This window comes from Lactuca sativa, chromosome 1 (genome assembly GCF_002870075.4).
Source record: "Lactuca sativa cultivar Salinas chromosome 1, Lsat_Salinas_v11, whole genome shotgun sequence".
Classification (NCBI taxonomy): domain Eukaryota; kingdom Viridiplantae; phylum Streptophyta; class Magnoliopsida; order Asterales; family Asteraceae; genus Lactuca; species Lactuca sativa.
This window is the reverse complement of record NC_056623.2, coordinates 167,817,637-167,838,984: the sequence shown is the minus strand read 5'-3', so window position 1 is coordinate 167,838,984 and position 21,348 is coordinate 167,817,637.

Genomic DNA, 21,348 nt, shown 5'->3' with positions numbered 1-21,348 from the left:
CCGTCTGGGAGCGAAGGATTGGTGGAAGTTCGTGACGGCGAACTTCACTTTGGCAGAGATTACAGCAGTGACATGGGAGGGGTTTACTGCTATGTTCAGGGACGAGTACGTTCCCCCGGTGGAGAGGGAACGATTGGTTCAGGAGTTCTTAACCCTCAAGCATGGTACTGATTCTGTTGCGGTGATCACGCGGAAGTTTCATGAGAGGGCGATGTTCTGCCCCGAGCTGGTGTCCACTGATCAGGCTCGGATGAGCCGGTACTTGGGTGTGTTGAGGAGGGATATCCGGGAGTTTGTGTCTAACTCCACCTACCATACTTTTGCTGAGCTTCAGGCGAATTCCAGGAAGCGCGAGATCGAGTTGGAGACCCAGGCCAGGGAGGAGGCCGAGTCTCAGCGGGTGGACCGGCGACCGGCTCAGTCCTAGCCGGCAGCCAAGCGGATAAAGTCCGCCGATTCGAGGACAGGAGGTTCGAAGGGCCGCACTTGCGAAAAGTGCGGCAAGGGTCATGATGGGGCATGTCAATCTGGTGCTTGCTACAAGTGTGGCAAGGAGGGGCACATTGCTAGGGAGTGCCCCAAGGGGTTTACGGTTTGCTTTCATTGCAACCAGACAGGCCATCGGAAGGCCGAGTGCCCTCAGCTTCTTCAGGGATCTGCACCGGTTGCCAGAGCTACTGCGACTCGACCGGTGAAGGCCGAGGCCCCGAGGGCTCGGGGAAGAGCCTTTCAGCTGACTGCGGAGGAGGTCCGCGCTGCGCCCGATGTTGTGGCAGGTATACCGTATTTTATGTATTTATTTTGATGTCGCGATGTTATGCCTATGTTATGATATACGTAGGTACCTTCCTTGTGAACTCTGTTCCTGCTTTAGTATTATTTGACTCGGGTGCGAGTAGGTCCTTTGTATCTTTGGCTTTTAGTCAGCATATCAGCGTTAGTCGTGAGTCGTTGAGTCGGCCTCTGAGAGTTTCTATAGCTGACGAGAGAGTGATTTGTGCCACGGAGGTTCTCCGGGGATGTGTGTTAGAGATTTTCGGGGTCGAGTTTCCGATTGATCTGATTCCTATTGCGATGGGTGATGTCTGTGTCATCGTGGGCATGGACTGGTTGAGCCGATTCAGCGCCGTCATCGACTGTGAGCGTCAGCTGGTGACTATACGAGACCCTAGTGGGGGAGTTCTTTCGGTGTACGGCGAGGGTACTCGTTCGGGATCAGCTTTTTGTTCGGCCGCTAGGGCGAGGCAGTGTCTACAGCAGGGCTGCAAGGGTTTTGTGGCGTATGTGATGGATACGCGGGAGGCTTCCGAGAGACCGAGATCAGTTGAGGAGGTCCCAGTGGTGCGTGAGTTTCCTGATGTTTTCCCCGAGGAGCTGCCGGGAGTACCTCCTGTGAGGCAAGTAGAGTTTGGTATCGATCTGGTTTCGGGGGCCGCGCCTATCGCTAAGGTGCCTTATCGTCTCGCACCTCCAGAGATGCAAGAGTTATCCTCGCAGCTTCAGGAGTTGCTGGGGAAGGGATTCATTCGGCCGAGCAGCTCGCCGTGGGGAGCACCTATTCTGTTCGTCAAGAAGGATGGTTCACACCGGATGTGCATTGATTACCGGGAGTTGAACATGTTGACGGTCAAGAACCGTTACCCGTTACCGAGGATCGATGATTTATTCGATCAGTTGCAGGGAGCATCTTGGTTTTCCAAGATTGATCTGAGTTCAGGGTACCATCAGGTGAGAGTGCGGGATGAGGACGTCCAGAAGACAGCGTTTAGGACGCGATATGGGCATTATGAGTTTGTGGTGATGCCTTTCGGGCTCACCAATGCCCCGGCTGTGTTCATGGATCTCATGAACAGGGTTTGCAGGCCGATGTTGGATCGGTCAGTGATTGTATTTATCGACGACATTCTAGTGTATTCGAGATCTAGAGAGCAGCATGAGGAGCATTTGAGGGAGGTCCTTGAGGTATTGAGGTCGGAGAAGCTTTATGCAAAGTTCTCCAAATGTGACTTCTGGTTGCGGGAGGTCCAATTTCTAGGACATGTTGTTAATCAGGAGGGGATATTGGTCGATCCGGCCAAGGTTGAGGCGGTGATGAGTTGGGAGGTGCCGAAGTCACGCTCTGAGATCAGGAGCTTCCTTGGGTTGGCAGGGTATTATCGGAGATTCATTAAGGATTTCTCCAAGATCGCAGTGCCGCTCACCAGATTGACCCGGAAGGGTGTTGTATTCTCATGGGGGCCCGAGCAGCAGACCTCCTTTGAGACACTTCGCCAAAGGTTGTGCGAAGCCCCGGTATTAGCTCTCTCGGAAGGGATGGAAGATTTTGTAGTATATTGCGATGCATCGATCTCGGGGCTGGGTGCAGTGTTGATGCAGAGGGGTCATGTGATAGCTTATGCGTCGAGGCAGCTGAAGCCTCATGAGGCGAGATATCCCACGCATGATTTAGAGTTGGGGGCAGTAGTGTTCGCTCTCAAGATTTGGCGTCACTACTTGTATGGGATTCGATGTACGATATACACGGACCATAAGAGCTTGAAGTATCTGATGGATCAGCCCAACCTAAATATGCGTCAGAGGAGGTGGTTGGATGTGGTCAAGGATTATGATTGTGAGATCCTGTACCACCCAGGCAAGCTAATATGGTAGCCGATGCATTGAGCCGCAGGGCGGAGGGCACTCCACTGCGAAATGTATGTTTGAGATTGACTGTGATGGCTCCAGTATTGGATGCTATTCGTGAGGCACAGGCCGAGGCTATGCAACCAGAGATGCAGAAGAAAGAGCGGGTCGTTGGGTTAATTTTAGAGTTCGTTAAGGATGGACGAGGGCTTCTGACGTTTCAGGGTCGGATTTGGGTACCGTTCGTGGGCGGTACGCATAATTCTTTGATGGAAGAGGCTCATAGATCGAAATTCTCGATCCATCCCGGTGCTACGAAGATGTATTTGGATTTGAGGAAAGAGTATTGGTGGCCCTGTATGAAGAGGGACGTCGCATGGTTCGTTGAGAGGTGCATGACCTGCCGTAGGGTTAAGGCCGAGCACTAGAGACCGCATGGCAAGTTACAGCCATTGGAGATTCCCGAGTGGAAGTGGGAGCAGATCACTATGGATTTCATCACCAAATTGCCAAGGACTGCCAGGGGAGTTGATGCAATTTGGGTGATTGTGGATAGGTTGACGAAGAGTGCACACTTCCTTGCCACCAGCGAGAGTTCTTCAGCGGAGAAGTTGGCGGAGATATATGTGAGAGAAGTGGTATCTCGACATGGAGTGCCAATCTCGATTGTTTCAGACCGTGATGTGCGCTTCACTTCCAGGTTCTGGAAGAAATTCCATGAGGAGCTGGGTACTAAATTGCATTTTAGTACCGCATACCATCCCCAGACAGACGGTTAGAGCGAGCGGACGATTTAGACGCTGGAGGACATGCTTCGAGCGTGTGTGTTAGACTTTGGGGGTAGCTGGGATGCGTATTTACCCTTGGCAGAGTTTTCCTACAACAACAGCCATCATTCGAGCATGGGTATGCCACCTTTTGAGCTGTCGTATGGTAGGAGGTGTCGGACCCCCATTCGTTGGGGAGAAGTGGGACAGAGAGTGATGGGCAGCACGGAGATCGTGCTCCAGAAGACAGAGCAGATTCAGCAAGTTAGACAGAGGTTATTGACCGCCCAGAGCCGACAGAAGAGTTATGCAGACAGGCGCCGATCCGAGCTTGAGTTTCAAGTCGGCGACTTCGTTCTCCTGAAGGTCTCTCCTTGGAAAGGAGTGATTTGATTCAGGAAGAGGGGCAAGTTGGGGCCCCGGTATATTGGGCCATTTCGTGTGATTGCAAGGATAGGCCGGGTAGCCTATCGTTTGGAGTTGCCAGCGGAGTTGGGGCAAATCCACGACACTTTTCATGTGTCACAATTGAGGAAGTGCATAGCCGATGAGTCGGCAGTGGTTCCATTAGAGGATATTCAGGTGGATGCGAGCCTGAATTATGCTGAGAGACCAGTGGCCATCAGGGATTGGAAGATCAAGGTTCTGAGGAACAAGGAGGTACCTCTAGTGTTGGTTCAATGGCAACACCGGAAGGGATCGGAAATGAATTGGGAGCCGGAACGTGAGATGCGGGTGCATCATCCGAAACTATTTTCAGAGTGAGACTTCGAGGGCGAAGTCTAATCCTAGTGGGGGAGAATTGTAACAGCCCGGAATCTCAGGTATTGTTAAAATTATGTTTTTGGGGTGTTTTAAGAGGGGACTCGGCGAGTTGGAGCCTAGACTCGCCGAGTAGGATTGCAGACCTGGTCGCGGGTTCGCGACTGGACTCGACGAGTCCAGATATGAACTCGGCGAGTCTGCGCTGTTTAGCGAAAACCCTAACCGTTCAGGTTTGGGACGTATAAAAGGGACTTATTGGCCGTCATTGTTCATTTTAGCCTTCTGAGAGGAACCCTAAATCGATTGTGTGCATCTGGAGCAAGGTTAAAGGCCATTAGTGATTTTGAAGGAGTTGTTGTGCAAGGAAGAGAAGGGCTTGGCTAAATGAACAGCAAGGGAGTCACGTTCTGAGGATTGGGGACACAGAGAGTACATCATCCAGGTAAGAATTCGAGTATACTCTGCTATGTTGATGTGTTTATGGAATTAGGGTTTATGGAACCCTTTTGTGGCTAGATTGAATGTTACCCTAGTCCCCCAAACGATTGTAACCCTGTATTGGGACCTTTGGAGGTCCAGAATGTCCCATGCCTGTGCATTTCGGGAATTGATGAAGGTTTTGGATTGGAATCCTTATGCCTTAGGTCAATATGTAAATTATAAGTCTTGGGGTGTATCATGAGCACCAAAATGAGGACCTTACGTGATGGATCAGTCTAGGAAGGCCAGACCTATGAATGGTCGGAGCAGTTCTGACCTTAGGAAGCAGTTTGAGCGGTTGCATGGCATGGACTCGCCGAGTCTGATGAACAGACTCGGCGAGTAGCTTGAAGAATAACCGGGACTCGTCGAGTTGTTCTTCAGACTCGACGAGTTGAGTCGGGGTGGCCCCGCGATTCTTCCAGGAGTAACTCGTCGGGTCAAGGAGGATACTCGACGAGTAGAAGGGGAATCTTAGAGAATTGGAGGACGTCTAGACTCGCCGAGTCGCCATGGCACTCGCCGAGTCCGGTCAAGTTGACCGTTGACCAGAGTTGACCTATGTGTGACTTCTTAGGGGCAGTTAAACTTAGAAGATAAAAGTGTTAATAAGAGATATATGATGTTATAGGGAGGTTATAGCTCGGCGGATCGAGCACGAGTGATTTCAGGATTTGCTAGCTTTCAGTATTCACGAGGTGAGTCTTCTCACTATACTGTACCTGGAAGGGTTTGACTGTGTGACCGGAAGGTCAGATATGATATGTGATATGTATGCTATATGTGGTAAGTTATTTGTTATATGTGCTATGTATGTCATGGGCCGGAAGGCGATTATATTATGGGCCGGAAGGCAATATGTTATGGGCCGGAAGGCAATATGTTGTGTGATGGACCGGAAGGTCGGCGTGGGTAGGACCGGAAGGTTTACCCAGCAGGGACGGAAGTCCCCTGAGACACATGGACCAGAAGGTCAGGGCCTGGAAAGGCGTATGTGCGTAAGTTGTATATTGGGGAACTCACTAAGCATTAATGCTTACAGTTGTTATGTATGTGTTTCAGGTACTAGTGAGGACCGTGGGAAGGCGCCGGCGTGATCTGTACACACTGAAGGATGTTTTTATGATCTTGGGATTTAGACAATTTGTATTTGACATGACACTTAAATTATTTACGCCTTGTTTTGAATGAAAGTACTTTATTTTTAAAATGAAATTTTTTTTTGAAAATTTGCGTTGTTACACTTGGAAGTTGATGAAGAATATGGAACCTTTGAAACACCAAAAATGATTCAACTAGATGAACATGCTAGTAAAAAACTATTACACCTGGAACCTTTAAGTTTATAAATAATATGAAGTTAAATAAGACTTGAAGATGCAAGTTTTCTTCAAGTTTTCTAACCAAAACTAGAGAGAGAGGAAGATAAGAGGTTTCGGCTATATGCCTCAAGGAAGGAGCGATCACACTTTCAAGAATGCAAGCCTATTATTTATATCCAAATGGTGAAAGTATTAACTATTAGGTCTTAACACTTTCAGAAAGTATGTCCCCATGTCATAAACATGTCTCTCATGCTTGATACTTTTGAATAAACTAATTTGAAAGCCATACTTCTCTTCCTTTCATGCAAATCTCGAAATTATATATGTATGTATATATATATATATATATATATATATATATATATATATATATATATATATATATATATATATATATATAAAGAAGAAACTTAGTTTAACTTTTATAAACTCAAGGTTTATAAAATATAAACTTTGTCTTTTGAGTAAAAGACAAAAGTTTTCCAACGACTCCAAAAAGTTGTGCGTGAATTATTAATTCATACCATATGAAATAACGTAATGTTACCTGTTAATGAAAAATTATTATTTGCATGAAATAAATAATTTCCAATTTAATTATAAGAGTTTTATTGAATAACTATTAAAATCAATTTCTAATAAATAATCAATTGTATCAAGTTATTGTTAGTGTGATTCATTAGTATCATATGTTATTTAGCAATATCATTTTAATACGATTCATGAGCATACTAGGCCTTTCATATTTCGTTCGTTTATGGTTATATATATATATATATATATATATATATATATATATATATATATATATAAGTATATTATATCGTCACTCTACCAATTTGGCTGTGCTAAAGATATCTAACTACTATAATTATAAATTAATTATAATTATACAACGAAACACTGAAACTCTTTTTACATTAAGACTAATCAAGAAATAAGTTAAATAAGGCAATTAATTATCTTAGCTAATTAATATTAGGAAAGACCCCGACGTATAATCGTTAATCTTAAATCAGCGGGAGAGATATGTATATATCTATACAGGGTTGACACCCCCACCTATAGTTGCTAGCTACAACCCTATCAGGGATAACTGTCTAAACTTATAATATACAGTGTAGCATCGTGCGGAGCAAACATCTAGTAAAAATCTCGTTTATGGGAACTCATTGTAACCTTTCTATTCATGTCGTAAGTAAACAGTTTCATAGTTTCAGATTGGACCGTATCCATTTAGCCTACATTGAGTATGCAGTTTGCTATTGGTAAAATAAGTGTGAAAACCTTTAGAAATCTTTGGAACCTTTATAAACCAATTTGAAATGATTTTAGATAAAACAGTACAAGCAAGAGTTTTGAAACAATTGAAAACCATTATAGTGTCCTACTCGGTAAAACAATGTAAAGTGTGGTAAAATCTTGTGCATGCGGGTTATCAATAACATGTGATTGATATGATAACTGGCATGTTTAACTTGTATTCCCCCTATAAAACATGTAAAAGCATTTAAAAGGTTCATTCAGGGGTATGAACTCACCTGGTATAAGTAGGTCCGAAGAAGGTGCCGTTTGGGCGTTCTGTGTCACGTAAGGACTCGAACACACTCAATGACCTATTTAACATATGATAACATATGTTCACATACAATTAGTGTATTTAATACTAATTAAACACGTATACGCACTCAAAGGAGCGGAAAACACTTTGGATAAGTGTTTGGGATGTCCCGGGTAGCGTCTAAAGGTGTGTATGGCTTAGGAATGGAGTTTACTCTCCGAGAGCAAACTCTTGTCACTTAGTTTACGGCCCAGGGACTACTCACCATGAGTTTACAGCCGTAAACTCATGGTGAGTGGTTCTAGTGTGTTTTAAGGCTTCTAACTTGTTCATGGAATTATTCTAGGTCCAAAACTATATAGTATGAGTGGGTTTAAGGTCTTTTAGGGTATCTTAATGGAGTTTACGGCCCAGGGACAACTCCTAAGGTAGTTTACGGCCGTAAACTCTCATTCCTTGAGTTTATTGAAGTTGCAAGCCCCTAATACCTTGCGAGTAATTTATAATGAAGTGTGAGGCCATTTGGGGAATTTAAAACTACCATTTTGGCATGTTTAGGGGTGTTTACGGCCATGACACATGTTTGGGCCGTAAACTCCATTTACCCTTTCATTTTATTGAGTTTAATTGAACTAAACCCAAAAGGACAAGCCCCTAATTTATGTATTAAGTCCAAGGGTGCTTTAGGAGTGTTTTTGGGGCTTTTTGACATGTTTAAGAGGTGTTTACGGCCTTGGCATATGTCTGGGCCGTAAACTCTCTATTACCCCCTAAAATCATGTGATTTAATGTTTAAACACTCCTAGGCAAATCCCTTAATTTATTTCCAAGCCTTTAGGGACATTTTGGTGTCATTTTGGCCTCATTTAAGGTGTTTACGGCCTAAAGAGGAGCTTAGGCCGTAAACTCCTCTTCCATAGCTTCTATGTCCGATTTTTGGGCTATAAACACAAATCATAATGTTTAGAATAAGCTAGGGTAAGTGACTTACAATTTGGAAGCGTTTGGTTGCGGATGTGGGGCGAAAACGAGTCTAGAGAGAGAGTATAGAGAGAGAGAGAGAGAGTGGAAAAGCTCCAAATGGAGTTTACTCCCCCTTATATACGGGTGGGAGTTGGAGCTTAGTGGAATTCTACCCGATACTGCCGTCAGACGGGGCTTTTAGTCGCACCCGATTTTGTGGTAATAATAATAAAAACTAACTATTTCCAACTAAATTGAAATATGTGTTATGTGTTTTTATTCCTTTTACCACGACTTAACGGCATATTAAATGTAAACAAATGAAATGTTTATTTACTTGACAACCTCTAATTAACGGAACTTTTAGAAACTGGAATATTCGTTAACGGTAATGGGGAAATGTAACGGAACAACTTGGGTTGTCACACAATATATCTATAAGTACATGAAACTTTTAACATTCATTTTACCTATTCCTTATAGATTTTACATTCCAAGAATGTATCTTCTCCTTCCAAAGTCTTTCTTTTTAGGAAATACTATCCGATTCAAGATGAAAACGACCTTGCTTATTCAAAATGTGATTTCAAATGATTAACTATGTCCCATTCATACCAGATTAGGAATTTCAGTATGCTCACACTTGTTCTTAGTAAACACACATGTTATAATCATTTTGATATAAAAACACCTTGTGGTTTTACCTAAATTGATGATTACAACGTTGAGATGTTTGCTTTATATCCACAAGTGGATTTCAAGCTCTACACATTTTGTTAGGATAACTTGGATTAAGAGAACCTCCAGGATAATCTACATAGATATCTTCTAGTGGATGTCTATTAAGAAAAGTGGTCTTTCTTGATATCTATTTACTTTATCTCATATTAAGAATATAAATTCATAGCAAATAATATCCTTGTTGATCTAGTCATAGCTACCTGTGAAAAAGGTTTGATCACAATCAATGTCATTAGTATGATGAGGACCATAGTCAATGACATGAGTATGAGAAAACCCTTTTAGTACAAGTGTTGCTTTAAATGTGTATGGTTATCCATTTAATTTATTCTTTCTAGAAATACTATTTACTCCTTCTAGCCTTGTTGTAGGGAAAAATTTTAATCAAGCCCATTCTTGATTATCATACATGGATTACATCTCATGTTCATGACTCCGAGTCATTTATCAGATTCGAGATCTGACATAGCATCTTGGTATTCGATGGATTTTCTAGAAACCATCAATAAAAACCCATCAATGAGAGATTCCACATTTCTCAAGTCATAGATGAATTCTACCATTAATGCGAACAAATTGTGTTTGTGAATAGCTACTATTCAAATTTAAAAATCATTGTTAAAAGTATTGCCAACTATTACTGCATAAGGTTATGGTTCTTGAGCTACTTCAAGTTCCATGTACCTCCCAATCGCTTTTGTCATCAGAAGCTTGCTTTCTACTAACTTAGCTTTCACAAGAATAAGAGAAACTCATTCTTGGCGGGTCTGCATATGATAATCTAAGCCACATTTAGAGTATTACACAAATATGTATTTAGTAGATTTTTGATTTAGAAGCTTTAGTCCAACATCGGCTTCAAATCCATAAAACATTAAGTAAGTTGAGGATGGAGCTCTTCCATACTAAATCTTATAAATTGTTTCATCTACTTATTGGAAAGTAAATCATACCAAGTAAGACTTAATTCATCCTTTATTATCATTAAGGTCTTAGATAGTTCTTACCGACTTGTATCTCAACTTTTGAAACCTTGAACAAAGATTTCACAATTATTCTTTACCACGTAAAATATAATTAAAACCACTATAGTTTTTAATAAAGTTTATTTGGTATCTTGTGCTTAATCTTAGACATTCTTCAGAAAGGAAGTCATACATCAAAGTGTATATTTGCTTGATTATTTTCTCTACACCTTAGTGATAATATCATTAGGAATCCTTTACATATAAGTAAATTTCACATATGTCAAATAAACAACATTATTTGCCTTCAAATATCCTTTTATTCAAGTTGGAATATGTGAATGCCATTTATACAATAAAGATAACAATGTCAAAGATGAGGTTGACTTAAAACAAGTTTAACTCAAAAGTGCTTGCATATAGAACTTAATTTTATTTATGAAATGTTGATATTTACTTCACTAATCTAGTAAGAGTTCTAGTCTCATAAATAGAAGTTAACCATTTAATAATATGAATATTATCGTTATAAAAAACAATTAAGTAAATGATCAAACATTTTAATAAAATAACTGAGACATAAATTTAGATCAAAAGATTTCCTTTATCATAAAGGATTTCCGATCAAATCATCCAATTTGAAAAACTTGTGTAATCGGCCTATAACTTGGTTATAGAAATTGCTATGATACCCCACCCCATCAAAAGATAACACTAAGTGGTTAGGTATCATTTATCCCACTAGTGCATACAAGAGACGTGCGAATGTTTTTCAAATGGATTGCATAGAGTTGAGGTTTGTAAATTAAGGGTGTTTATATATGTTTTATAATTCTACTTTAAAAACATATGATATCATGGTTATTACATGCATATAATAAACCATGGTATTAATTTTCAAAAGATAATCACATTAAAAGGTTCTATATAGAAAACTAGTTTTCTTTATATAATTTGACGCAATTCAATTTTAATAACCGGTATTAAGTTTGAATGAATTTGAACCTTTTGTATATTTAATAAAAATTCATTTTATTACTCATATATTTGGAGTTTGTATAAGTTATAAAAATCACCATTTTAAAACTTATAATGGAGGCTTTCAAAATTTGCCATTATTAACGATTTTATGAATCCAAATTTTATTTTAAAATAATAACTTGTTACATCTTTCGTCCAATTTTGAAAACCCAAACTCGATGTGATGTTTATTTTGTCCAAAATTATTTTAGCATGAGAAAAACTAATTTTATCAACAATACAAAATAATGCATAAAATAAACAACACAAACATATATAAAAAGAAACGTGCATAAACATAACCAACTAGTGATATTTTTTTGAGCCAACATGATAGATACCAAGTCCATTCCTAAAGGGACATTTAAGGGGACCAAAAATCTTGTTGTAATGTTGTTGAAGAAGCTCCCACTTGAGTAAACACCCATTGCTTGGAAAAGATTGGAAAAACTTCTTGAAGGCTAAAATTCAACAACTATCGCTAAAAGCCAACAACCCTTTGTGAACAGCATTAGTGACACTTTTCAGAAAATGTCACTGAAAATCCTGCATGCCTTTTAGACTTGAAAATTGCTATTTTGTCTTCAAAAAATGGTTTCAACTTGATTTCTTGTTACATTTTTGTACAAATGAATTATTTCTAAAAAAAATCTATTATTTAACAAAAATAAACAAGAAAAGATAATCTATTTAATTATTACATACCATATAAACAAATAAATTATTACCACCATTTTATAACAAAAATAACCAACACAACAACATAACAACATATTGGTCCTTGGCTTACTTTATACACATTATATATCAATATATACATCAAACAACCTTTGTTTTTCTAAGACAACTTTAAATGAAAAAAGATACATGAAACTTTAATTCAAAAATAGTTTCATAAACTATAAAAATATGGCAACGGAAGACATTAGTTTTTGAAATAACGTAAACATTTATACCTACTAAGGATCTTCTTACAAGTTATAAAAGATTAAAACACCAAAAAAAGAAGAAGTGAAGAAATAACAACCTTTGTAGTTCTTTGGGTCCTCTTGGGAGGCTTGGAAGTTGATGAAGAATATGGAACCTTTGATACACCAACAATGATTCAACTAGATGAACATGCTAGTAAAAAACTATTAAACCTGGAACCTTTAAGTTTATAAATAATATGAAGTTAAATAAGACTTGAATATGCAATTTTTCTTCAAGTTTTCTAACCAAAACTAGAGAGAAAGAGAGGAAGATAAGAGGTTTCGGCTATATGCCTCAAGGAAGGAGCGATCACACTTTCAAGAATGCAAGCCTATTATTTATATCCATATAGTGAAAGTATTAACCATTAGGTCTTAACACTTTCAGAACGTATGTCCCCATGTCATAAACATGTCTCTCATGCTTGATACTTTTGAATAAACTAATTTGAAAGCCATACTTCTCTTCCTTTCATGCAAATCTCGAAATTATATATATGTGTGTGTATATATATATATATATATATATATATATATATATATAAATATATAAAGAAGAAAGTTAGTTTAACTTTTATAAACTCAAGGTTTATAAAATATAAACTTTGTCTTTTGAGTAAAAGACAAAAGTTTTCCAACGACTCCAAAAAGTTGTGTGTGAATTATTAATTCATACCATATGAAATAACGTAATGTTACCTGTTAATGAAAAATTATTATTTCCATGAAATAAATAATTTCCAATTTAATTATAAGAGTTTTATTGAATAACTATTAAAATCAATTTCTAATAAATAATCAATTGTATCAAGTTATTGTTAGTGTGATTCATTAGTATCATATGTTATTTAGCAACATCACTTTAATATGATTCATGAGCATACTAGGCCTTTCATATTTCTTTCGTTTATGGTTATATATATATATATATATATATATATATATATATATATATATATATATATATATATATATATATAAGTATATTATATCGTCACTCTACCAATTTGGCTGTGCTAAAGATATCTAACTACTATAATTATAAATTAATTATAATTATACAACGAAACACTGAAACTCTTTTTACATTAAGACTAATCAAGAAATAAGTTAAATAAGGCAATTAATTATCTTAGCTAATTAATATTAGGAAAGACCCCGACGTATAATCGTTAATCTTAAATCAGCGGGAGAGATATGTATATATCTATACAGGGTTGACACCCCCACCTATAGTTGCTAGCTACAACCCTATCAGGGATAACTATCTAAACTTATAATATACAGTGTAGCATCGTGCGGAGGAAACCTCTAGTAAAAATCTCGATTATGGGAACTCATTGTAAACTTTCTATTCATTTCTTAAGTAAACAGTTTCATAGTTTCAGATTGGACCGTATCCATTTAGCCTACATTGAGTATGCAGTTTGCTATTGGCCAGTTCATTCTTAAGAATAGAGGTACTCCTTCCCATAAGAATACTCTAAAGATAAGAACAAACTAATATTCCAGTAGTACATAAGATGAACAATAAGAGACATACGAAATCTATACTACCCTGAAGAAGTAGTTGATCGATGGAGCTACTGAAGGGTATTTATCGTTTATAGTTATGCCTAGCTTTCAAGGAACATTTTGTATTAAAAGTTTTAGTGTTAGAATAACATATTCTAATGTAATATTTAAACCATAATGTAATTGATATTTATGTAATATATTGTTTTGTACAGTTCAGTGTATGTTCAATATCCAACACTCTAAGGTCACACAACCCGACACTGTCGCTGCCATTCTGGGGTGTGGCACTCAAAATCCTAGCACAATGGTTGAGTTAGAAAGTATGTCTTTGTTTCACTTGTTTTTGAACTGAAATACATCACATATGTCTTATTATCCATGATGGACAGATATATCGTATGCTTGGAGCATAATGAATAAATATCAATATAATCCAAGAATAAGTTATAAGATGACTGAAAGGAACATTATAAACTACTTACAAAAAACTAAACAAATATTCATGATATATAGAGTATTTGAAATAAAGCTATATATAAACTGTTACACATATGCTAGCTTCCAAATGGATTGAGATGCTCCTCGATCATAATCGGATGTGTCCTCATTAGGAATGAAGAAATGTTTCTTAGATAGAAGTTCCATACAAATTTTAATTAAAGTTACACTATATAGTCATAATAAATTGTTGTTCAGGAAACCACATATGAATATGCTTAAATAATTATTTCATTTTTGACTATCAGTAATCCTATTATGCAAGTATTGGTATAAAATTCATATTTAAGCACCTAAAACATTCTCAAGCGTTTTCTATATATATGGGAAATAAATAAAACCAAAAATATTAGCATTCAAAAAGTTTATAAAAATAAAGATTGACGAATCTCTTTAATAAAGTTCATTGATTTCCTAAAGCATGGATGTCATGTTGGATCTATAGGACCTTGTTTTTTTAAATGATCGTGTCTGTTTGAAACTTAGTATTTGGATATTGGAACAACATAAGCAACATATATTATAATGTATTGATATACTAGATATGATCTTTGAATTATATAATTGCTATATTCTATATTAGCATGTTTAGTCCTTCAATAACCTAGTATGAATGGATTGGTTGATTTTCATGGAGATGAAAATATCAAAGGGTTTCAAGCAAACTCATAAGTACTTGATTAGAGAATAAATGTTACACGTGAATCGCATAAAGATCAATTCATGGATCGTAATCACGAGTGATGGTTGATAAATGTAGCATCATTCTATTCTTCGACCTAAGATACATATTTGGAACTTGAATATAGGAATTTTTGTACTTTCATATGGTTTAATGCTTTCCAGTTAAAAGGTAATTATGAAGACTATCATTTTGTATTACATGAATTAAATAACAGAAATTAGTATTCAAAACGGGAGTTATTCCTCTTCTTCGTTGAGAGTTAGACATCTAAGTGTTGGCTTATGAGCAAAACAACATTCCTATGGTGTTCATGCAAAGCCTAATTGTTTAGATCTACTTTTTCTATTTGTACAGAAAAATTGTCCAAGACTTGCAAACCCTAATCTAGCATACAACAAAACTTTGAATCACAAAATAGTTGCTTGAATCACAAAAACCAAAGGAAGTTGGAAGATCTTGGAGAGAGGGGGAAGGCTCAAAATCGGCTCTTGGATCTCTAGGGTTCAAGTGGTAGCCGAAATATGAAGCATAAGGGTCCTTTATGTAGTTGTGAGATTAGGGTTTTAGTCAGAGTCGTTATCTGGTTACTTAACCACCAAGCAGCCCATAAGAACATTCTGGATCCCTACCTTGGATGAAATCTGATGGACTATCCACAAGGATTCCATCCACCCTATCCCTAGGGTTTCTAAACGTAGTTTGCAACTATCCAATAATTACTATTCAGTCCCCAAAGTTTAATAAATCTATTTTGTTCATAAAATTAATTCTTAATTAATTTTTTACCAATATTAACTAAAAAATATGATTTTTCCTTTAATATATTATACATATAATATATTAATAAACCATAATAACCTCTTTCTACATTAATCATCCAGACAAGTTGCTCCACCGAAGGCAATCCAAAAGGACCATGCTACAATCGGGTCAAGTACATACCAAATATAGTTACGGAGTTAGACACTAATCAAACAGTCTCCTACTTGGAAAAGTCTAATAACTATAGATGCAAGTACGACTTCATAATCCGATTAGCAATCGTAGCTCTCAAAAGTCGTTGTCAAACTATGACACGTCCTTTAGATAAGGGATCATATAGTCCTCCATTCTCAAGATATCATGTGGACCATCACATGGAGCATAGTCATACTTATTTCCCATCAGTTTGTTTCTCGATCTCTAACTTATCTGACATAGAACTAAATTGAACACATCAACACTGTCCTGACTGGGCCCGACACATAAGTCAAAACAAATCATCGAGGGGCCCAAGATATCACTTTTACCCTCGTAGGATAAAAGGAACAAATAAACTTCGAATTATATGCATTTACTATTCACTCATCAAATCATACACAACAATGCATTTATAACATGACGTTACTGATGCGTTTACACATTATCAATGCACAACAAACTTGCAAATAATAAGCCATATATCTAGGTTTAAAGACTATATGATATTATCATCTCACAATCACTCGTGATTAATTCCATGAAATGATTCAAGTGAGTGCAGGTCTAATTCAATACTCAAATCCTATTTCATATGTACATATGAATGTTGAAAGAAACCTTTTCTATATCTACTAAACTTTAGACTTTCTACAAGCCAATTCATGGCAGTCTTCTTTCTTACCTACTTCCAAAGTATGAACGACTATGGACATTTTAAATAATCTTATTATTTTGGAAGTCAAAACATGCAAAATGAAACAATAGTAAATAATTGACATAAGACAGTAAAATTACTCATAAATAATACACCTTTATTTAATCATCAAAATGTCAATTACAATTTATCTATTACAAGTTTCTAAAATCTATCTAATCACTAAAACTAATATCATCCTTCAGCCCAATACTCCTATCATGCTGCAAGTTTTTAACCCTACTCAGTCCCTTCGTAAGGGGATCTGTTGGGTTATCCTCTGACAATACCTTCTTCACTACGAGGAGTCCCTCTTTTACCCGATGTTTAATAAAGTGATATTTCCTATCGATATGTCTTGATCTTCCATGATCCCTCAGTTCCTTGGTCAAGGAAACCACACTTTCATTATCGCATAAAATCTCCATTGGCTCCTTTATGGCTGGCACAACTCCAAAGTCTCTGATGAATTTCTTCAACCATATCGCCTCCTTTTACGCTTCAGTCGCTGCTATGTACTCTGATTCGTACGTTCAATCAACTATGGTCACCTGCTTGGAATTTTTCCAAGTCACTACTCCTCCATTCATGGTAAAGACCCAGCCTGACTGAGAGTGGACGTTGTCTCGGCCGGTCTGAAAACTGGTGTCACTATACCCTCGCACCCTTAAGTCATCACTCCCACTGAGGATAAGAAACCATTCTTTGGTCCTCCGAAGGTAATTAATAATATTCATGACTGCGGTCCAATGTGCTCTGCCAGGGTTCCCTATATATCTGCTGATCATGCTCAAAAAGAAGGCCACATCAGGGCGGAGAAATTTTTCAAAACAATTTTTCATTTTTAAATCATATTTTCAATCACCAAAAACAATATCCACCAACTGTATCAAATGTCATCATCATAAACAAATCCCAGAATCTCAAAAGATCTCAAATACATAAATCCTCTCAGTGTGTACAAATCATATCGACGCTTGCTGCGATACTCACTGGTACCTGAAACACATAACTCAACACTGTAAGCATAAATGCTTAGTGAGTTCCCCAAAATACCACATACAACACATACGCCTTTCCAGGCTGTAACTCTTTGGGACCCTCCGCTCCGAGTGTCTCAGGGGACTTCCTTCCCAAATCCCGGTAGACCTTCTGGTCCTACTTGTATCGACCTTTCGGTCCGTAACCTCCTGACCTTCCGGTCCATGTCCTCTCGACCTTTCGGTCCATGTCATCTTGACCTTCCGGTCCTTATCATACATAGCATACATAACACATACATATCACATATCAGCATATAGCACATATAACTCATAGCATATAAGACCTTCCAGTCACACATAGGTACCCTTCCAGGTACAGTATAGTGAGAAGACTTACCTCGGGTGACTGGGTAATCTCAAACTTGGTAAAGCCCGGTCTAGCCTCCGCCAAATCACATGGAATAAGCACTCTGATCAATACAACTCTCAAGGCTAGACTAGATCCCTCTCTTAGCACTCTCAGAAGGGTAACAGACCATTTTACCCTTCTCAAGGCTCAAAGACCCTAACATTGACCAAACCCTAAAAGTCAACCAAAAGTCAACTCTCTGGGTTACGCTGCGCGTACCAACCTGTATGCTGGGTGTACCCGGCATCCTCACAGAAACGGGGAACACGACCCCCTACCCTGCGCGTACTGCGATTACGCCATGCGTAACTCCCAGTTTCAGACTCCTTAGATTTTAGGGTCTTAAACGGTTATGACCCATGACCAACTTTCAGATCTGACTACTTCTAAGCCTCTTAATCCATAAAGTTGGTGACTTTAAGCCTTTGCATGGCTAGACAAGTCACTAACACCGATAACATTCCATTTCCAACCCTAGAAAAGCTCATAACTCAAGCATGACCCCATAACAATGACCAAGTTGGGATTTTTATGGATCTATAACACAAATATCACTGAAATGGGACAGATCTAGGTCCATGGAGTCCTTTACACTCGTAAAGTCTCCATCTTTGGGACTTTAAACCCTAGAAATGGTCCATGCAACACCAAACCAAATTAAAGAGGAAAGTTTTGAACTTTATACCTCTAGATGAAGCTCCTTCCTCTGAAGATCTCATATCCAAACTTGCACTTCAAGCCCTAGCCTCCACAAGCTCCTCTCCTTCTTCTTCACTAACACACCAAGGCACTTTTAGCTCAAAACACTCACACACAAGCTTAAGGACGAAGGAAGGCTCTCTTAGGGTTTCACTCTCTGATATGGTGGATGAGGAATGAGCCTTAACATCCCTTATATAGTGCACTAGCCAAATATTAGGGTTTGCATCTGGGCGCTCTATGCCCAGCGTAACGCTGGGTATGCCTAGCGTCCAAATTAAGCGCATGAGTACGAGCAACGTACTTATTTGCAACAAAATTCACTCAAGGGCTAAGCTTGACAACTTGAAAAAAGAGAAGGGTTAAATAGCTTTACCTAAATTTCGGGATATTTCAATTCTCCCCCACTAGAACCAGACTTCGCCCTCGAGGTCTCATGCCGAAAACAACTCTGGATGCTGCTCCCGCATTTCTGACTCCGGCTCCCAAGTCAGCTCGGACCCCCTCCGATGCTGACTCCCGCATCTCTGAATCGAATCACTCATTTCCAAGGAGACACTTTCAGGAGTACGAAGTCTCCTACCTGAAACTGGAGCTCGGATCGTCGCCTATCTGTGTAATTCTTTTGACGACTCTCAGCTGTCAACAACCTCTGCATGTCCTGCTATATCTGTTGGATATAGTGTCAATGTCCATAACTATATTTGGTATGTACTTGACCCGACCCGGCATGGTCCATTTGGGGTTCACTTCACCCGAACAATTTATGGATAATCTTTTGAGAATAGTATAAGTTATGATTTATTAAAATATTAATATAAAATCATATTATTTAATTAGTATTGATCTATAATTAATCTAGAATTAATTTAAAGATTAAAAGTATTACTATTTAAATATGGGCTCTTGTATTTATATAGTGTGGGCTAATGCTTATTTGGAATGGGCTAGGCTTGCACGGAAAGTCCATGGATACTCCATGGAGCTTTAACCCATGGATCTCATGGAAATGAAAAGACATGGGTATTAGGGTTTACATGGATGTAACCATAATCCACCACACTATATAAAGGAGGCCTTGGTTCCTGAAATCACACTAGTTATGGTGAGTAAAGTAAGAGGGCCGATTTCAAGAAGGTGATTACTATTCTCTCAAAGTTCCAAAGTCTGTGGTGATTTGTGATTTCCATTTGAGGCATCCACACTATTGGTGCTAGGCTCTAAAATTCCAAGCAATCAACTACAACTACAAGGTAAGTAATTCTATTAGCTTTATTTGATTCAAGTTCCTAATGCTATGCTAGATAGGATAAAAACCTTGGAAAAATAATTATTTGCATGTATCTTAGTCAAACATAGATCCAAGGTTTATAGGGTTGCATGTACACCATAGGAGTGTTAGAATGCTCAAAACCCATCGGTGGTATCAGAGCCTAGGGTTGTTTACTTGATCCATGATGCAAATAGCTTAAAAATCAAATTTTTTTGTTCACTTCCGTATTAAGTCGCTGAGTCCATGAGGGGACTCGATGAGTCCATGAGGAAATGCATGCTACACGTCGAGTCTATTCATGCACTAGACGAGTAGAGGCTGCAGTGTCCAATTTTTCGAGTTTTGTTGCTGGAAATGGACTAGAAACATTACCCTAAATTGTTTTGGTGTTATAAAACTTGTTTTAGATGGTGTAGTATTTATGCTAATCGATTTACAATGGCTATTATAAAAAATTACAACTTTTATGAGTAATTTATGATTTTTGGAATGTTTATATTCATGTTCTTGAACTTATGAAGATTAGATAATCATAGGAATTGTTTACAAGCTACTTGGTAGTTTAATTATTGATCATTATATGTTTTAATGGAGTCCATAAGTTGTCCTCAAGTTATGGAAATCCAAAGGTCACACTCTAATAAAAACCATTAATAGAACACAAGAGTTAGAAAAATGAAGAATCTTCATTTTATTACTCAATTAAATTCATAAGTTATAAGAAATGAAAAGTTTTGAATGTTAACCAAACTTGCCCTCAAGTTTTGGAACAAGTAAAGTCATGATTAAAACTTTAGTTCCAACCCTTAGACTTTTAAAAGTTAAAATTCAACCCTGATACTTTATAATATTATAAGTTAACATATATATATATATATATATATATATATATGTGTGTGTGTGTGTGTGTGTGTGTATAAAATCATGTCTTCTTACCGCTAGTATGCCTCATTCACGAAGCCGGACTATAAGGGGAGTATAAGGTTATTTCCTATAAAATGGCAACTTAATGGGTGTCCACTCTCACCCAACGCTTCCTTGATCGGTGGAGGGTCGTTAGCCGAACGGGTAGGACAAGGGCTTATAAATTCTCATTAAAAGTACAATGATAATACTAAAGTAACTAAACCTTATTAAATTTCCAATCTTAGTTATTTTAGGAAAATGTGAATAAGGTGCTAATCCATGAAATTACACTTTACACTTTGTTTAAGTCGTTAGTGGAGCATGTGTGGTTAACCGGCTTGAACTTAACAAGGTAGGTAAACGGTGACTTAATGTTTATCATAGTATCGATGGAGCGTGTGTGGTTAACCGGCACATCGATTAAGGGGTAATACATTAAGGGTACCAAGTAATTTGCATGGTTACTTCACACCTTGTTTTATGATCCTCGGCATCCCAGTCACAAAACTTGAAGAACACACTTGAGATTGAAACATGCCATTG